This window comes from Epinephelus lanceolatus, chromosome 9 (genome assembly GCF_041903045.1).
Source record: "Epinephelus lanceolatus isolate andai-2023 chromosome 9, ASM4190304v1, whole genome shotgun sequence".
NCBI classification, from domain to species: domain Eukaryota; kingdom Metazoa; phylum Chordata; class Actinopteri; order Perciformes; family Serranidae; genus Epinephelus; species Epinephelus lanceolatus.
This window is the reverse complement of record NC_135742.1, coordinates 27997601-28018684: the sequence shown is the minus strand read 5'-3', so window position 1 is coordinate 28018684 and position 21084 is coordinate 27997601. Positions and strand designations below refer to the sequence as shown.

The following is a 21084-nucleotide window of genomic DNA, read 5'->3' as shown; positions in this document are numbered from 1 at the left end:
TAACACAGGAACAAGAACGCCACACTTATTGTGACTTAGATGTTCCTATTTGCTCACACTACAAATTATATGCTACCTACTAATGCTGGCAGTGCTTTTTTTAGGTAATTACAAGAAAGCAAACAAGGTATTAATGTTCTTCAGAGGCTTTTATAGGCTGCCACTGCAGCAATCACACCACTGTCAACTCTTTTTTTCAGCTGTTAACTGCTCCATTAACATTACCTGATGTAATTTGAGACTCTTAAATAAAGCAGTTCTTTATAATTATATGTATTCAGTGAGGCCGTACAATATGAGGAAAATATGTGATATGCAGTAACATAACAATATTACTACAATAAATTAAAGTGCAGTCAGGTCTGTCTTCTGCTTTCAGTATACTGATAAAATACACAATGCTTGTTGAATTAAAAAAGTATTGAAACAATCTATTATTGAACAAATTGAACGCTGAGCTGAAAACAAACAGCACCAATAAAAAAACATAGTTCTGATTTTCTCTTTAAAAACTAACTAAAAAAATTCCCTGAGTGCAATGCCATCTGTAGGAATGTGTTTAGTGCTCACGTTGACTTCTAGATGACGATAAAAATAAATAAAATAATGTAAAATAAATATATTGTTCAGCCTGTCTTGTTTAGTTATCTTTCTTTTGTTTTACTCACCTAAGTAAGAATGCTATATATTCAGACTTTGGGGTGGATTTACTTTTGACTATTGTTTAATATTATTTAATTAAGATCAGTCATTGTTGCTAATAATCTTGTCTCTAACAGTTTATGTGAGTGCGTGTGTATTGATTGGTACTCTAGCTTTAAGCTGTTTTATTACCATGTGGAAGTGTAACACTGCTTTGGGTCAGTGTGTTGTAGCAAAGAATGCATGAACTACTGTATGCACAGTATGCTGTAGTCAGCTTTGTTTTACTTTACTACAGAACAAGATAAACTTAAAGAGGCTGTAACTTCAGCTCCAGCTTGGGTATCAGAAAGAAGCACCACTAATAGTATGCTTTCATGTTATAAGCTTTTAAATGCTCCTGAACATACAGCTCACTGGACCAACCACAGCCATTATGAACTACTGGTAATTTCCAGTCTGTGTACACTTGTCTGGTCGCAGCAATAATAAGAAACACTTAAATACTTTCATAAAACTACATCCATTAAAGGTTATGCTTTTAAACACAAGTATCCTTAAATACATCAGCACAGCAGCTGAGCGTGGGGGCTACGGCTGCTGCAGAGCTGTTACTGTCATGCATAAGGAATGCAGAAACTGTACAGGAGTCCAGGATTTAAGTTTACTTTTACAAGCATAAGAACCCTCGCTGGAATAATGAAATAAAGATGAGAATGAAAATGCAATGGGAATAAAGACTGTGACTGTTCCAGAGTTTTATTTTCTTGTTTTGTATTTTTTTTTGTTTTTGTTTTCTTTTGTTCTCGTACTTTTTGTTTTCTTGTTTTCGTTTTCTTTTGCTCCTTTAACTCTTGAGGATTGTTATGTGGGAGTATGATAAATAGCGGTGCTTAGAGTGTGTAGAACCAAAACACAAAAAATATTGGCAGCCGTAGGTCTGCTGCGATCGTCTGCACACAAGCACATTATTAACAGTATCTGTGTTTGTTAGCACCGGGCTTGGGTCAAACAGTGTACAATAATGGCATTTATAGCTTGAGATTATTTTCATTATTTTTTACAAAAGTGCATAATGGGTGGGGGACATAAAACTCCAGTTGACTGTTACAGAGTTAACTGTGGATGGTCAAAGTTGAGGATGTGGTTAGTTTAGCAGTCTCTCTTAAAACTGATTAGCAGTATTATTTGCTCCAGGTCTTCGTGAGGCCATTAATGTGTATTTATCCGAGTATCCAGATGCATCACCTCACTGTGATACCCCCCTCACTTTGTATCTTTGAGTCCTCTGTTATCCTCAGAGTGGCAGATGTTTCTGCCCCCCTCCAACCCACTCATCCACCCACCCAAATGGTTCTCTCTCTCTCTCTGCGGCAAGGGCAGCGGCTGGCGCGGGGGCACAGAGGCCGACAGTGGTGCATCAGGCTGACGTACAGAACTGATGGGCAGGGCTGAGAGCTGGCAGTGTGGCAGGTTGAGTGTTCACCCTCCTTTGCCCCCCACTAGCCCCCTGCTAGCCCCTGCTGCTCTGCACCATACCCAGGCACCAGCATCCCAGCGGCTGGTGGCCCATTGCTTTGCTCCCCCATAAAAATAGCCCATCCCATTATTCTTCTGCCTCCCCGGGGGCCACAAGGTCTCCAGCATCATTACCAGGACTAAGGATCTGACTCTGCTGCCACCACTTGGCACTCCCCCTCCTCTCCCCTCACTCCTCTAATTATAGGTCAAGCACTCTTTTTGTAAATTATAAAACCTTTGTTCTTATCAAGAAAACGGAACAGAAAGGAAAGATACCATGGAGGGAAGAGGAGCAAAGAAGAAGAGAAAGTAGATGAAGAAAAAGGAGGGAAATGGTGTAAAAATTAGAAAGGGGGGGAAAATTTTCAATTATAAAACCAAGCTAATTTGGTATGACCAGCGACTGTCATGCATGGTGACGGAGCTCCATTATGCAGTCATTTGAGCTCTTTCAAATTAGTTATGTTAATGTCCTGCGTGTGAATGTAACACTTGGATGGGACAAGATTTCAGCAATTAATTTCTACAGTCAGCGGAGAGACAAGCAAATTTATTTTCCCCCTCTCAGGGAATTGGTGGTGGAGGGAGTGAGGAGGGGAGAGAGCATTCTGGAGCAGGGAACAAGCTAAACACAAGACCTAAATAAAGCCTGAACAATGGGAGCCAATGCCTCCTCATTCATTCAATTGACAATGTTTTGCAGCTTAAACCTGTTTTATTAATTATGTTTGACATTTCCTTAATTAGTTTCATTTACACCAAATCAATCCCTGCTGCTGTACAGCGTCATTTATCATTTTAAAAAATTTGCATAGCCAGTGCTGACTTTTTCTACTTAATTATACATTAAAAGTGTCAGCCGCGCTTGCTGCCTGGCATTATCTGAGGCAGAAAGGTTTGTGGCTGGACGGGGGTGGCATTAATCATCAGGGCGGGCGCGGGCAAGGGGTGCTCCCGGTCGCCAGCGGGAGAGCCGAGCGGGGCTTCTCATTTTCAAAGCTTGATGCTTCCGGGGCCATGGTGACCTCAATGACCTACGGGGAGAGGCAGACAAATCAACGACCTCCAGCCCCAAAAACAACTACAGCTTGTTTATAAACCATGGTTAGACGGAGGAGGGAGTGTAACCAGCGAAAGAAAAAGCTGGAGGATGTGTAACCAAATCGAAAACATAAGTTGAGGAGAGAACAGTGTGTATGCAGGTATTAAAGGGATGGGTATATGTTTGGATCACACAGATTCCCTTTGAGCCTGTCGTGACATTTAAAAAGACATCAGTAAATTTAATCATTAGAGGAAACATTTTACAGCATGTGTAAGTAATGTTTTTTCAGACAAACAAGTAGCACAGGAAATTAATGAAAAGAAAATGTAAAATTGAAATAACTTTTGTTGTTGCAAGTTACAAATTGATACTAATGACCATATGTATTCCACTATTACTACAATCGCAACTCTGTTGACTGAGTCAACCGGAGTATGGCTATTACTTTCCCTTCGGCAAGTTTGTGAACACAGAGCAAACTGACAGCTCAAACACCTGGCAAGCTCACTCCTGAGTAAATCTTCTGAGTGTTGAGGTGAACATGGCTTTACAAATCACCCATTCAGAAACCGAGACAGAAATTGGCAGGTAGGCAGAGCCGTGGTGTCAGGAGTGAAAATTACTCTGAAATGTGGAGCACAGTGAGAGGCTGAGTGAGTGAGTCTCTGAATGGTGAAAGCTATGGGTGTCACTGTGTACTATGTTCACATGGGAAATCAAACAAGTGTATTTTGGAGGTGAGTCAACACTTTTGTACTTCGGAAAATAAAAATATTTGATGTCAATTTAAATTCAGAATGGCCTCAGGTACTGCCACATACAAAGAAAAGTGTAATGCATATCAGGAAACGGTACCTGCTCATGCACAAGTGAACCGATTACACTCTCAGTGGTGGAATACTAGTCTCTACTTTGTAGTAGTTAAGAGAAAATCTCTCTGTGATTAAACAGATGCCATAAAATGTGCACTGATAAAACCAGCACTTCTTAACATGAGGTGAGCTGATTGAGCTGTAATCAATGAGAAGGAAACACATCCTGAATCCAGAGCTTGAAAAGAAAGGAGGGAAAAACTCATCTCAAGCTGCTGATATTTCTAAAAGTCCCTTAAATAAGCTGTATCAAAATGTAAAGAGGAGGCTGTAGCCATGGCTTTGCTTGCAACGTCCTTCAAGGGCAGCACAAAAGAGAGGCAGGCAACAAAGAACCTGATGAAGTGACTAATGCCCTGGCATGCCCCAACAGGAGCGGCAGGGGGGCGGCCAGAGGCGGCTACATGTGCACGCCTCACTGCCCCATCTGGCCCCAGTTGAAGCACTAACTATACTCCCAGGGTCATTAGATTAAGAAATGCAAAACCCGGAGCAATACTTGTAGTCGCACTGGCCAGATCAATATTGGAAAAGAAAAGTAGGGAAAAAGTTACCCTTGCCAGACAGGGACTGTTTAAGAATTAATTCCTAAAATGTGGGGGATGGAGAGTCTGAGTATCAAACATCATTATTCTAGAAAGTTCCTAATCAGCATATTAATGGTGGCGCATTGACTGCAGAAGTTTCTATTATTTCAAAGTAAAGTAGTTGAAATAAGCCACTGACTATTTCGCTCAAAAAAAAAAATTATAATTCATATAAGTGATCACTCTAAAAACTAGAACTTTCCTTTCTCTACAGCCCCCCCAAACATCGCCATCAATTCCCCGACCAAAAGTACCCCTTTAAATGCAAAACATTTCCGCTATCAAGGATTATGCTTCCTTTCAGGATATATGAAAAACCCTTTGTGAAAATATGATGATGAATTCATAGGCCTAAAACTCTGGGGTAGTTTTTACATCGGCGAAAAACGGAGGGAGGGGAGGAGAAAAATCACCTATTTGGATGGCATACATTACCATTACTCTTGTATTGTGTCTCCACTTTTCATAATGACGGGGATAAGTGTCCTGCTCCGAATGCGTATCCGCTGACAATGGAGGCAGACATTACTTGGTTAAAAGCTCAGGGTCCTGTGGGTAAAGAGGCCCAGAGAATAAAGAGTATCCGTCATGGCTAACGAGCTATAAGGATAGCACATTGCCTTTATAAATCACTAGATCTTGCTGTTTATTTAAATTCATTGGTGCCTCATTATAACTGAGCTATGCACCTTTAGGTCCGAGTTGATTAGGAGTGCCATAGCTCAAAATGGCTTTTAATTCAGTGAAACGTAGCTCTGACCTTGGTGCCGTAACCCTGACTAAAACACGCAGCGACTCCCACATTAATAATGATGCTACCTTTACTGGGCCGCGGAGCCGCACCGCCGCTACTTAAAATATGTATTATTAGTTACTAGCGACGGCACATTTATCACACCAAATTACCCTTCGGTGTAAAACTGCTTAATTCTGGGTCCCTGTACCCCTCTGCACTATTACCTGCTCTTTAGAAAGGCCTGGAATTAAATGTGGGGATGAAATGTCAGGGTAATGGGGAAGAGGATGCGGGTCGATGGGATGCACACTTGATCATTCCCTAGTGGCCTTCTCCACATCCAGACGATATACTGAATGTGTCTTCCTCATAAAGGAAGTTCCATTGCGCCCTGCTTTGTAGACCTTTAAAGATGTAAATGAAGGGTACTTCTTTGAAATATACTTTACACTGTTCATTAAAATTACATGCAAAACATTATCCACTCCATGTGGGCTTGAATGAGAACTTTATACTCTAGTTATCAAGATTTCATGAAAAATTTATCTCATAAACAGAAACTTTGGATGAGCAAAGGAAACTGAAACAACCATAAACTTTTTATTCACTAAGGCATTTCAGCAGACTGTCACCCCGGCACCTTGTGTGCACATGCAATTCATAAGCAGACATCCATGCACACAAACACACACACACATACATATAGCCCTATCTACCTCCAGCCTATTATAGTAAGAGACAGGCCTACAGCCACTAAACACTTGTCATTGTTCATCCCATGTGTGCCCACAAGAGACTGATTACTTTGACCAATCGGCTAAATGATTAGATCAATTAGGTACTTTGGAGTGGGCATCAACAGTGGCCTGCTGCAGCTTCAAGACCTGTGGGACTTGGCCCATCAGAACCGCCTCATTAGGTCTCTGGACTCGACCCAAAACCACACCACAAAGACAAAGATAGAGGACCAGAGGAGTGGAAGACAGTGGGGAGAGGAGAGGCAGAGAAAAAGAGAAAAGACTAAACTTCAATAGGTGAATTAGATTCATTCCTACAGTAAAGCACCTCTGGGATCAATTGTGTTTATGTGGTGCAACATCTCAAAAACATGTAAAAACAATACAAAGCGATCTAACAGATACATAAGTGGGAGTATTTTGAGTGTTAGCCATATAATCCATTGTTATGAGACCAATGGGAATGCACTGGTATACAGAATTTCTTTTCTCTAAGGATGACATCAAACAGTCCAGTAATAATTTAGATTACCAGGGACAACACTACGTGGGGTTTACAGAGGAACACAGACAGTGCTGGCATAAACACATTTCTCATATCAAACACAGCCGTACAGTACATAAATATATGCACAATACATTAATGGTTCCCGCTCATCTGAGCAAGTGGCAAGGCTAGAGCAGCGGGGGAAAAGAGACGTTACACACGTTCCATCAGATGTCGAATCAATTAGTCACGACCATCTTCCAGAGTCAGAAATAACCACTCGTCCTCCAGTCTCCAGGGAGCCAGGGATAGGCCCGGGCAACAGAGGAGAGATGGGAAAGGATCCAGAGACCCAAAGGGGGGTAAAAAGGAGGGAAATGAGAGAAAAGGAGAAACGGGGATAAATAATGCTGTCTGTTCTATACTGCACAGACTTGCGTCTCTATTTCCACTGGATTTCCATACATACAGACAATTCTACTCTCTCAGCAGAAGTGCTTTGCATATCAGAGGGCACTCATTTTGCACGCTGCAAACACTCCGGTCATTAACATGTGATGACATTATCTTCCTAATCGCACTACAGAGGGTCTCCTCTATAATGTATACAACACAACTGTAGCACCAACTCAAACCCTTTCTGACAGTATCATGGTTTTCATTGGGCTGCTGTTTGTGTCTTTTTCCTCACCACAAAGCCTTTAATCTTTTAATCTGAAGCATAAAGCAAGTGTATACAGCGCAGAGATCATGTGACCACTTTGCTAAAAGGTAAAGAGACATGATTATTCTGTGTAAAGGGAAACACAATGGAGATCCTTTCCCCGCAGGCTAAAAATAATTTAATCTGTCATGTAGGTGCATAAATAACAGCCTTACACCTGAAAAGCACCCATTATTACTCAGCTTCTGAAGTTGGTAGCAGATAAATCTGTTTCTCTTCATCTGTGCGGTGGTATAGAGAGGAGAAGCTATTGTATCTGCTCAGATTCTCGTCTTGCTTTTGGTAATCTCTCTGAACCACCAGATTGGAGCAATTTGTGCTGAATGGAGGAGCGCAGAGCAGTGCAGACTGAATAAAATCATCTAAAATACTTTAATTAAAATCTATGTTCTAAGAGATCTACAAAACGTATTATCTGCAATGTTTAAGCACAGATGTATTGTTATAGTTTAGCTTTAGTTTTATGGTTGATGAATGTCACAGTTGTGCTATATAAAACAAATAATGCACAAACAGCTACTATGAATATAGTTGCACAAAGCTACAGTGATACTCCGTTACGTCTCCTGAACTCCTAGTTAAGTACTTTTTGTTTTGTTTTGTTTTTGGTTGAGGATTTTGAAAAGGGTACCAACGCTGCATATTTTCACACAGCCAGACAACTGAAAGTGCTGGAAGTAACATTATTCACAGTCCCTCGCTTTTTAAAGATTCAATGGTGAAATCTGTCTAATAAGGCAAAGACAGGTGGTCCCCACTGTACGCAGCACCAACCAACCCTCTGGGTGTAAGTGTTGTTGTTTGTACATGGCCTCAACCCCTGGAGGCAGTGAGGGAGAAGACAGAGGGAAACTAGCAACAGAGAGACAGAGACAGAGAGGGGCATCCCACAATCCTCTCTGATTCTGCCTGTTATTTTCCCAGGTTGCAGCGAACGCTCCTTGTTGGTAGTGGTTGGCGACGGAGCACCGTCAGAAAGCTCTGGTCCCCGCTCTGATTCCGCCACATTAGATGGCGTGTGTTTGTGCCCTAGGGATCGCAGCGCCTCAGCCTGTGTTTGGGGTACTTTGTCAGATGACTCAGTGTGTGTGATTTATGAGCTCTGGAAAGGTTGCATTTCCAGCACGCGTGGACGTCCGCATGGTAAATGGAGAAATTCTGAATTTATTAACATACAATGAATGATGATTAATGTTTTGGTATAGATCATGCTCTCTTTTCAGATGTCTCAGTGTGGGGGTGATATATGCAGCAATAAAATGATATGTATGTACTCAAAAGCACATTGTACGAGTGTTGAGTCCATGACTCTTTTAGACACATTCACTGTGTCTGTGTGATGACAGTACTGGAGGGTTTCACAGTGTTGTCTGAACTATCTCCACAGACATTTGTATATACATAACACAACAGTACTTCTTCTGCATGCATTATCCTCCACACAAAGTGAACTGCTCTCTTCTATGGCACAAGCACCTTGCATAGTCAATGAGAGAATGTATAAATTAAAAACACAAAAAACTGTGAGCAAAAGAATGCAATTTAGGCCGATATCAGGATACATTTAGAGATCCATTCGTCAAAATCCCCACCATTATTAACTTTTGTATTCTACAACACATCTTGTGTCTCCCTCATCAGCTTTTTCAATATCTTCTCAAATACATTACTGCCAGTGTCGAGCGGGTATGTTCACCCTAGGCCAATTACAGCAGTGAACCATAAAGGTAAGCTGTGCTGAAGAGGGTTTTGTCATATATTTGCCTTTGTGTCCCAGCCAGACCCCCACAGTGAGTAGGTGGGAAATACAGGGAATGTCAGAAATCTTTCTAATAGCACTGACAACAGTAAAATCAATATGCAGAGGCATGTTTCTGACAGGTTTTTGGGAGTACGTCTATATGGGTGAATGTGAGTCTACCCACATGTTTGCATCTCGAAATGGCGAATGAAGGCTGACTTCTACTTATGCAATGACCTTACCATTTCACCCTTGGAATGAGGTTGAATATTGCTTTGCGCTTGCATGTGAGTAAAAAGAAGAGGTAGCTGGGTGGAATGATCATTCCACTGTGTAGCTAAAAAAAAAAAAATCAAGTGTGTGTGTGTATGCATACCTTGATGTGGCTGTAAATATGTGCACTTTGACGTGACTCTGTGTGAGGTGTGGTGTGTATGTATATATGTTCTGTGTTTACTGCATATGTATGAATGCAAGTATAGATACCGTATGTGTGTCTGAGTGTATGTGCGTGTGCACATACTTGTAGGCTAACTTCATATGTATGTGGTTGCTGTCAGAAGAAGCTGACTGGTGATGAGGGATGGAGAGAATCAGAAACACATTGGGCTGGGAATGGGGTGCAAGCCGCAGGGTCGCCCTGGCACAAAACACAACTGCCTCGCACATCATTACCCTCATCACCCTAATGCGCACAACACTTAGAGCTAGAGACAGGCTTGACTCTGGAACACACACAGACACACAAACATAAAGAAGCACGCACGCACACACGCAGGACACCACACACAGACGTATAAACTCACATGTGCCTGTGCGTACGCAAGTAACGCGTGATGTGCCATTGCTTCCTGTAGTGTTTACAACTTAAACTCTTTAGAGCATATCTATGATTCAGAGTCTGGGGGGGAATAGCCTGCACATGTCTCTCACCATGGAGGTTGTTAAGCCAGCGGCTAGCAGCTAAGGGTGCTAACACAATAAACAGAGCTAACAACGGCAACCATGTTGACAGAACTAACATTATTCCTATTAACACAGAGATCACACAATAGGGCCATTACGAAGTCCCTTCTTAATGCTGACTTTGCATTTTTTTTGCATTCCAGTGTGTGATTTTAGACAGCATGCCATCATTGCCGAATCAAAAGAGGGGTGACGGATATATAACATATGCACTGGCAGCGCTTTATAATAACAAATAATAACAATGGCATAACATGGCAAAAACAATAATTTGCCGTCCCAGTTATTCGGCAATTTAACTTACCCTCTGCTCGGAGGGTAAGAAGCTCACGGACTTTATTGTTTTTCCAATTTGTTGACATTTTTGGCTACTGTTCTTCGGTGGGGTGGCTGCTAACTGCTATCAGCTGCTGTCTCCCGTCGGTGGCTCGCACATATAATATGTCGTCAGAACATGATGCCTGTCCCATCCTGCCAGCTATCCCATTTACACAGACATTGTCAGGGCCAGACAACTCTGTCCGCCCATTCCGCAAGTGTACCTTCTAAACAAAACAGCAAGGCAGCATAACAGCGTAAAAAATTCCTATCTTGTAGTGGCAGTGTAAAAGGGGGTATTGTTAAGATGTTGGGAATTGGAGGGTGGGTGCTGTGTTCTGTGGCAACGCCACCCCAATATCAGCGCTACTTGCTGCAGAGCAGCAGCGATTAGCTAGCCAGTGTGACACACCCACAAGGACTCACACGCACTGACATGCACGTGTGGCCGGACCGTCTACCACAACAGAGAAGCTAAGATTACAACACAAGGAGAGGCAGTATAACTTTATTCTCTGCTTAGGTTGCCATTACTCCACATATCTTTACACAGCAAATAGTTGTTTGCTGCTACATTAATGTTCTGAATATTGCATACAACTCCTTTAAGCGTGAAACTGTAACTCTGTCTGAATGTAACTAATAACTGACAAAAAAAAAATCCATAATCTTACAGATGCCACAATTTTAACACCAAAGTACATAACAGGCATTTGGTAGGGGGCCACTGTGGTGTAGTAGTGACTCTTAAACCTATTCTTAACAAACTAAGCGAAAGAAGGCACTTCTCCACACCCTTGGATCCTTCCCCATTCTGAAAACACATTCAATGCATTTTGAGACAAAAAAAGATGAGAGCCATTTCAAACTGAATTGAGCTCCACTGGGAAAAGTATACCTATTCAACTGCAGGACCTCCATAAAATCACAGTAGTTTCACACTGTAACGGATGCCTTCCTCCCTTCTTGCTGCATGAGAGGTTTTAAGAATGGTGGGATCGGGGGAGTGGTGAAAAAGAGGGAGGAAGAGGAGAGAGTAGAAGATATGATGCAGAAGAGTGGAAGAGAGAGTTAAGCCAAGCATAAAATAACTTCAATCTAACATCCTCTCAGTGGGGCGGTAGGAGGCAAATAGCAATCCCACCAATGCTGTGTACTCAAGGGGGTTCCCCCCACCTCTCACTGACCCATAGAGAAGAGGATCATGGGAGAGCAGGGATGAGACAAACCCACTTCAATTAAGGCACGGGGACGTCTCGTCAGCACGGCAGATGAGGTGTCAGAGAGTTCAGCCGTGGATAGATCACAGGGAAAAAAAACAGTTCCTGGCTCAGCACAGTCAGGGTCTTGCATGCCTTGGACCTTTCTTTCTGTTTCCCTTTTGTCCCATTCCCCTGCTTTCCGCCTTTCTTTCACTGGTCGGCAGACATCTATAATATCAAAATTTTTCTAGCTTTCCTATAGGGTCGGTTTGGCGAAGATGTCAGCAGATCGACCAGTGTTTCTTCTCACAGGCCTCTTGGATTCTGGGATAGATAAACCTCTTATCAAATTTGTGCATTAGCAACGAGCCGCCTCAACACACCTGCAAATGACATTTAAAGGTCAAAACAACATGTACGGGTGGGGACTCTCATCTCTCATCGAGATTGCTGGAGGAAGCAGGGGGTCAAATCAGAGAAATGTTTGAGAGAGAAAGAAAGAAAGACCGAGAAACAGATGAATAAAATAAGCTGTTTCAAGGGGGTAGTCATAAAAAAACACACAGAGAACAGTGCCAAGTTGCCAGGTAGCCTGAACCACCGAGGGAAATCAAGTCATTGCGCTAATAAAAAACATGCTATTTTCGCAATGCATTACACCATTCAAGATCCACGGCTGCAACCAGAGAAATGTGCCATCCTATCCAGAGAAAGAAATAGTCTTCAAATGGAGAGAGGCTGGGTGGGGGGCACACACTGGGAGACCCCGAGATACCCGCGAGGCCACTCCTCTGCCAAGGATTTCCAGGAGATATCTCTCTCTGTGATTAGATTGACATTACCATAATATCGGCTTTGTCACCTCGCAGGCCAATTGTTAAGGAAAAGTGCCATCCTTTCGTCTTTTCCCATGGAGGCATCAGGCAGGCAGGCAGGCAGGCAGGCATCCCAAGGTATAGAAGCTGCTTTCTACTCTCTCCTCACCCAGCGCACCCCCCCCCCTCCCTCCTCCTGTGAAGCTCCACTTGGGAGATACAAGCTGGATTTGGCTCGCATCCTTGCCTCTTCCCCAACGCTCTGCGTGGCTGCCTGGTGTCAGAGCGCCAACTCTCCCGGCCCAGCTGCACTGATTAGCACAGGCAGATTATTAGCCAGGCATCTCCTGGAAACACTGCATACTTCTTTTTTTTACCCTTTGTTGTTTCACTTTCAAATCATTGCATCCCACAGTGTTTACTGTATATGTCTAATCACACAGCAAAAGCCAAAAGTAGAGGACAGAAATAAAGAAAAACAATTAGCCCCACACATATAGAAGCGAAGTGGGCAGAGTTAGGTGACATAAATTTGTTAGTACTGCTTGTGGATACATCAGCAAAAAGTGATTCATCAGCATTGTGAAAAGAGCTCTCATCTTTCATTCCTTGTCTCTCTCTCTCTCCCCCCCCCTCTTCCACCTCCTCCTCCACTGTCTAGCACCTGTCCTGATGCCAAGATTTCACCTCCCAAACCCCGGGATGTGGGCATCCCACTCTCAAACTTGTGCAATGCCTTATCTGTACCCCACACACTAACATCCTGCATCTGAGGCATCCTTTTCTCTCTGTGCCAGAAATATGCCGGCATCTCTCTCCCTCTCGCCCCATTCTCCATCATGTTCTTTCCTCTTTCTCCCTCACTCTCTTTCTCTCTCGCTCTCTCTCTAGAGCTTTGCATTTGAAATTGAACAGACACACAGCCAATTTATCATAGGCTGACACGTGTCATGTCCAAGGCCTAACCACAGGGACTTACAGTAGGCATTGCATTTATCCCCTTTGTTGTCAGCAAGGACCAAGACAATACCAGGAGCTATTAAAAAAGGGGTAGAGAGGGAGAGAGGAAAAAGAGGTAGAGAGTGAAAGAGGTGAGAATATACCACTAAACATCAGCCAAGATTGCATACCTCTTATGTTTACCCCTCCGAAAGGTTACAGACCCCTGCAAGGTTGAAGCCAGCACATTTTGCTAACCCACAATCAAATGTGTGGTGATGCAAGGCATCTGCGTATAACCCCGATACAAAGCCAAGACAGGCATGAGATGGATCAGGTGGAGAGTTAGCATAATATGGGATCGGACCTTTGTGCTCGGGTTCACACTGTAATTTAAATTTTAATATCACCGTGCAATACTCACGGGACTGATAGACCCGCAAAATGTAAGGACAAAAAAAAAAAAAAAAAGCAAGAAAATGAAAAAAGTTCTATCCAGATGCAAAACAAAATGGCTGACTGAAAAACACCCCTGGGAAAACATTTAAGAATAATCTAAAATACATGAAGAAGCCTAGAAAGTTCACTCCCAGTTTCTGAGCTGCCATTTAGATGCTTTCATAAGCTGCAATAAAGAGCAGGTGAGATACTTAATGGTAATCATTCCTGAGACATGAAAGGGGACAAAACTGTTAATGTGCATCATATAAAACCTTTTCTGTTTAATCACCTTATCGCTGTATTATCACTCCTCTCTTTGAACAGGTTCTTTAAAATAACACAAGTCCTTATCGTTATACTGTGTGCAAGAGGCAAGAAAGATGACCCTTGCTGATAGTACTGTCACTACAAAGAATGTATATATTCTCCTTATGCAGACTAGGTGGAAAAGATAAAGAGAATGGGGACAGAGGCTAATGAGATGAGGGAGGGGTGTGTGTTCATACGTGTGTGTGTGTGTGTGTGTGTGTGTGTGAGTGTGTCTAGGTCTGTGTGTGTGCGCGCGTGCATGTAATAAAGTTATGAACCACAAGGTTATTAATTGGCATCTCGCACGTCTATAGGCTTACATTCATTCCACTTTAACACTACAGTATTTGGCATGAATGTTGAATAGGCTGTCTGCAGGGAATTTATATTCAACCCAATGACTCTGACTTTAACAGACAGACAATCCTCACAATGGTCAAAGAAACTTGAAAGACAAAGTACCATCCTCCATCTCCTCTCGTCCACATTACAACATCATACATCTTTAGCCTGTGATGGTCTACTAGACCAGAAGACCAGCAAACTTAAGAGCCGCTGAGACTGTTCATTACCCAGTGGTAAGTGACCTTTTACAAACTAGCTTTGGAAGCCATTTTGGCTCTTCCAGTAATTAACAAGTGGTTATGCATGGGAGACAATTAATGGAAGGTCAAGTGTTTGCCTGCTACCCTTTTCTAGATGCCATTGGGCCCCTGACACAGAATTTGAAGTTCAGAGCCCATCAGCTCCTGTCTGGTGTTCAGAATAGTGCTGCACACATGGGAATGAGTCACCTCTGTAGTCTGCAGTGTGAGGTAGACACAGCCTTTGGTTTCCGTCTAGACTTGGGAGAAAAGAGAGCATAATGTGGCTCTGTGGCTAAATATCAGATATGAATCTAACAGAAGAAAGAACAGTGGGTGAGACAATGAGGGGAGACCCTGGAGGCTGGCTGTTTAATGATGAGTGCCCCTACTATGTGTACATTGAGGCTTTCATACTTAGACACAGGTTGAATGATAACAGAAATAAAGGCTACGAATAGCTCGGTCCTATTGGCTTAAAGGAGCGAAAGATACACTTACACATCCCGAGCCTGGCCGGTACATTGTCGAATTATTCTGCTCTCACAGCCTTGTATATTTACCCTATTTTTTACTTTCATAGCATAAAGGCTGATGTTGACTGCTATTAAATTTCCCTTGAGGGCACCCTCCTTCACTCACATGCTCCTATCAAATGAGCCAACAAAGCATATCAGGGCGTCGTGTCTGTGAAACACTGCATCACCTTTGTTCACCCTTCATCAACCCTCCGCCCCCATGCTATTACCTCAGGACTATTCCCTATTCCCTGCTTAACCCTTGTCTACAGGACTGGTGTCACACAGGGCACCACTCTACTGCTCTCCATATTCCACAGTCCCTCACCTCGACTGACATCTAACACTCGCTTGTCGCCTCTGACGTGCACGCGTGCATACAAACGCGCTTGAGTGCACTGCCACAAACACCACCTACATGAATCTGTGCTACTGCAGACACACATATTGTAAATTAGCAACACACAAATGCACACATGGATGATTAGCCTGTAGAGGGTTTGATGTCTCCAGATCCTTGCCCTTCATAATAGTTGCAGCACTTGTCAGTCCCACTGATCTCTGCCCCCTGTACTCCTCCCAACACACACACATGCACACGACACTCACACACACAGGCGCTGGCACACTGGTGAGTCAGTTAACAGTGGAGCAAAAGGTGGCAGGAGAGGGTGGCATTGGGAACGTCTGTGCCAGTTGCCTGCCGACGGCACCTTTGGGATTGGTAAAGTTTGATTTGATGGCTTTCCCTGTTAATTAGGGTTTGGAGGTGACTCCTGAAATGGAAATGGGCAAAATGTTCAAAAAAAGATGTGCCAATTCCCACACCCCCTCCATCTCCACCTTCCAAAACATGTGACCCATATACTGAAGTACCTAGTGAAGAAAGTAGAACAATCAAGTCATTTGAAGTTATAGGCCACTCTGTATTTGTGTGTTTCTGCCAATGTAGGCAGGGCAGTTCAGTCAAACAACTAATATGAAATAGGCTAAAACTTGCATGTGAACAAAGACAACAACAAATAAGGGAACAAAGAAGTGAATGTTTCTTCTTTAATTGTGCATACATATTTGTACTAGCATCTCAATTTACATGTCAAGTAACACTGTCCCCTGCTGGTCTGGAGAAGCGCTACATGTGCAAAAAAAAAAAAAAAAAGCTTCATAGTCATACACAGTTCTGCCTTTTCCCTCAGAGAAAGAAAGGCAGGAACAAAGAGACAGAATAATAGGAAAAGGAGGAGAAAAAGAAAAGAAAGCAAGGAGCACCTCATTTATAACTTGTCAACTCCTGATATTTGATCAGGGTGAGGAAGAGGGTCAGGAGATGCCCCATATCTCTTACACAAAACTGCTCACTATACCTCTACCCCCTGTTGCAGGCCTTTTTTTACTGCAGTATGGGACTCTTAAACACATAGAGTGCACAGTGGCCCAGCTATTTCTGATTTACTGTGTGCGTGCCGTCCTCCATTTTATTTTACAGCTGGCTGGAATGCCGCTGCAGGAGGATACTGCAAAAAGCCCAAGGTCAGGCCACACAGCCACTGAAACAGACACACACTGATAATAACGCACACACATCATGTTCTCTATTTACACTGCCCGTCCAGCATTAGCGCTTATTTTACTGTGTTCCTCTCAGACTGCAGGTTGCTTCCATCAGTTGTCACTTTCCAGCACAAAGCTGTGTCGTTGATTTTTCTTTACTTTTGCTTTTATTGCTTTATCTGTTTATTAATTTTCCTCTAATTTCTTTTTGCCAGATTACATTTTTGTATGAAATCAGAATAGCAAGTAAGAAGAAAGAAAAATAAAGAAATGTGTGTCGTTTATTAAAACTTTATCAAAAGATCTGTACATATGTAGTAAAATTACGGCATGCTTGGGTGGGATAGGGTGAGAGGTGAAGAAAGTAGAAGGAGTGGGGGGAGGGGGAGGAGTCTAGGAGATGACATACATGAGGTGAGTGGGAGAGAGGAGGGGTTGTTGGGAGTCGGGGGGAACACTAACAGTGTGCTGACAGCATGTAGAACAGTCACCAGATATCTTTAATCAGTGAAATGTATTTCCCTCCTGCTCCGCCCGGGAATTGTTCAGCGGTCAGACCTGCTGGGACGACACAAATGAATCTTGGCGGAGGTGTGGACAAAGGCGGCCGTAAGGTTATGGCATGTAGATGATTGGAACTCTGCCGGTTTCTAAGGGAGCTGCCACGTCCCACAGAGCGGGTGTCACAACCAGATGATGGGGACAGGGTACCCGCTCCCCAAACAACAATGGCATGGGCAGGGCTGCCGTATTCTAGATGCAGGAGTGTGTTTGCAAGTGTGCATGCACACACACACACAAATTAATAAGCATACATACACAAGAGTGTGCATGTACACAAACATTCAAACAGCCATACTGTATCTTCCTAGAAATACATTTCTTATCCTTAATTGATACCCATAGAAAAACCCAGGGAAAAAGTATGTGTAAGCAGAGCAATAAAAAAAGGAAAAAAATTTAAAATTCAAATATGAAAACAGCTCATGTCTTCCCACACTATTTTCAAGAATCCGTTATTCTAATGAATGCAAAATAATAATAAACAACATGCAAACACTGTACTCTCTTATTCCTTTTGACCTCACATAATGCACCCGCTCTAAAGCAATAACACTACAGGGATGAGATTTTAAATATCCATTTAATAAAGATTAAGAAAATGTTTGCATTTTTGCACCTAAACTAACCACAAACTAGTCTTTTTTTTATTTTTTGTACCTATGGTCTGACTTTATTTCAACGTGTTTCATTACGTTTACTTAGAAAACCAAGTAATTTGATAAAATGTATATATACAGTGTTGTCCACTCGGCCCGATAAACCCTGATCATCAAAATTCACGCCTGAGGATACCGAGAGTGCTCTGCATCAATAAGGATTTTTTAATAACATTACTTTCATAACTTAGTTTTGCCTGCTTATTTGGCCTATTATTCAAAGTCTTCTGTGCATGGATAGTGAGGGAAAGTCAATTTAGGCTTTCCCCGGCCTCACACTGCTAACCAATCAGAATCCAGGGGGTGTGGGTAGAGGCAGTTAAGGGTGTGGCTTATGATGCCCCATGACCCGAGCCCCTGAGGGAACCTCAGTCACGCAGATGTCTTGTCTGTACTGCACTCTCCTCCTCACAAACCTACCGCCATTTATTGTCAATGAGGAAAACTGTATGAAAAGCAAAAATGCAAAATGGCCTAGAAAGGTGTTGTAGAGCAGAGATTCTCAAGGTCTTACCAATAGAAGGCCAGAAAAATAAAAAAAAATACAGATGGAATAGGGCAGCTCCAAACCATAGGTCGGAAAAAGGGCAATGCACCAGGTGTGGAATTGTGGGGTACAAATAGTGGAAAGGAGAGGAGGACGGGTGAGTGGAGAGAGGAGGATAAGGTACGTGTGTGTGTGTGTGTGTGTGTGTGTGTGTGTGTGCGTGCGTGCGTCCGTGCGTGTGTGTGTGTGTGTGTGTGTGTGTGTGTGTAAAACAGAGAGAGAGAAAAAGAGGGAAAGATTTGGTATGTGTGTGATTGTGTGCTGAGGTGAGAATGTTCATAATGGGATACAGGTGACAACATGCTGACCAGAGCCACTGAACAATGATTACTCAGGGAGTTGGAGGTGTGTGTGTGTGTGTGTGTGTGTTTGTGAATGTGCTCATGTGTTTGTGTGTGCACCAGAGAGAGAAAACGACGTGAAGCTTTAAAGCTTGAAAAAAAAGGGGGGGGGGGGGTATTTTCCCAATTATTCTTCATAAAGAAAAGACTAGAATCCCCAGGAGTATGTTCCATGAAAAAGAAAACTGAGATGAAATGACGCTTTGGGATGACGATGACATTGATAAAAACTTGGCGTGGAGGAAACGGAGTGGAACGCTGTGTTAAGCGAGCCACTCTGAAAACAGTGTTGTGGCATTTATTTCATATTGATTTCTAATTTATGTCAATTCTATGATTTTAATCAGTTTTTTAAGGTTAAATTTAAACAAAAAATATTCCTTAATCCCTTAAATGATTTTAATCTTGGACATATTGTTGTTATTTTATTGTGTATTACTATCATGCCAAATCACCTTGGAGAAAATGATAAATAAAATTAAGTTTAACTGATCTCTTTTTCTAAAAAAAGAAAAAGAAGAAAGAAAATTTAAACTATGCATCTTTTTTTAATAAATACACATTATCAAACATAAAATTATTTTAAAGTCTTACTTTTTTACTTAACTAATAAAGGATTTTATAAAACAAAGGCTGCTAATTGGATTGATCTAGTACAAAGGTGAGGTAGGAACTGAGACAGGCTTAAAATTTCAATCCATTGTAGAACTGTAAATTATTAAAAACGTTACACCTTTAAATGTCTAGCAGTTTTGTTAGGTACTTAAATAAACTTAGAGATTAAGGTTAATTATTTACACATTATGTCCAACAAATTAAATGACTTTGTTGGCAGAAAATCTTTGAAGCATTATTTGGGAAGTTAAACTAAGGTAAGTAAGGCAGAATAATAATTTTTTTAAAAATCTAAATTACCTTAACACTTGACATTTGGGATAAACAAATGAAACACGATTGAAAAGTAATTTTTTTTTGTTTTGTTTCCTAAAATTAGATTGACAAGAAGGAACTTATTTTGTTCTAGCTGACTTGTAAAACATCACACACACATGAAAGAAATTTTTCCCAAGCCAAAATTAAATTTGAGTGGATAATTGTTCACTTTGATTTCCCCGCAGCTGATGAAAATAAGAAGTGTATTAACCGCTGATAACAGGTGATTGTTTTCATTAGTTGCTTTGTGTCTACCTTGACCCCAGCTTCTCCACCAATCATTTCCTCTGAAAAGAAAATTATCGAATTGCTGTACTGTCAAAGTGAATTCATGTACTATGTCAGAGTGATTTTGAATTATTCTAAAAGGCTCTTCAAAATTAATTAAAATATTTGTAAGGTAACTTTGTAATTCTTCTTAGTTGTGAACATGCATTGAGATGTCAAAAGCCCATCATTTATCAGAGTATAATTTCCTCTCCAGTGGTGTCTCCACAATGGAAATACAACATTGTGTGGAACACTGGTGCCCCCTAGTGTTAATTATATGACCTTTTGATTGGATCAACACTGATTGAAATTATGTCCAATCAATACTGGCTGGCAGGAAATACACTTTCTTTCACAGAGGCCTCTACACTTTTTATTCTTTGATTTTACTCATATACTGTGTGTGGACAAGAACACTGGATTTAATTATATATTTATTTTCTTTTAAACTATTCTTCACAAGTTTCAGTCAACAAACTCAAGACAAACTAGCATTTAACCTTAATGTAAATAAGTCTAAGGTGTTCTTTAATTTAAAAATACAAAAAACAAAATATTTAATTATTTTTGTTGAACAAAAAAAAAATTCTTGCTGGCATAAGGCGTTTTGTCTAATTTAAAACCATGCCGAAATTGCCACTCTTGACATCAGGGTCAGTCGTACTGACTCTCATCTCCCCTTACTTCGTCTATCTCTCTGTGAGTGTGTGTGTGTTATTGTGTGTATTAACTATGGGAACGGGATGCTCTCGTTTCCCTGCATCTCTGTAGGTGTGAACTTTAGCCAGTGCCGACAGTGACATATTCTCATTCTCTGCCATTATAACAGCTCCATGGCTATGAGTAAAAAAAACTCTCGCATTTGCTGACATCCCGCTTCTACAGGCATCACCAGGTCACATCTTAAACCGTTTTAGCCTGTGGTCTTAAATTATTGAAAAACAAAATATATGGTCACGAAGAATATGAGCAGGGTTTTGATGTTGATAATTGTGACCACTTGGCACACACACTTTGACTTTCCCTCTTACAAAAACG

The 21084-nt window shown here is 41.8% G+C and overlaps 1 protein-coding gene across 1 annotated transcript in view; it reads right to left on the bottom strand.

Moving 5' to 3' along the window:
• The window catches only part of LOC117252301 (uncharacterized), a 322225-nt gene that overhangs the window by 275931 nt on the left and 25210 nt on the right, over positions 1–21084 (bottom strand). The gene's annotated exons all lie outside the window — the stretch shown is intronic.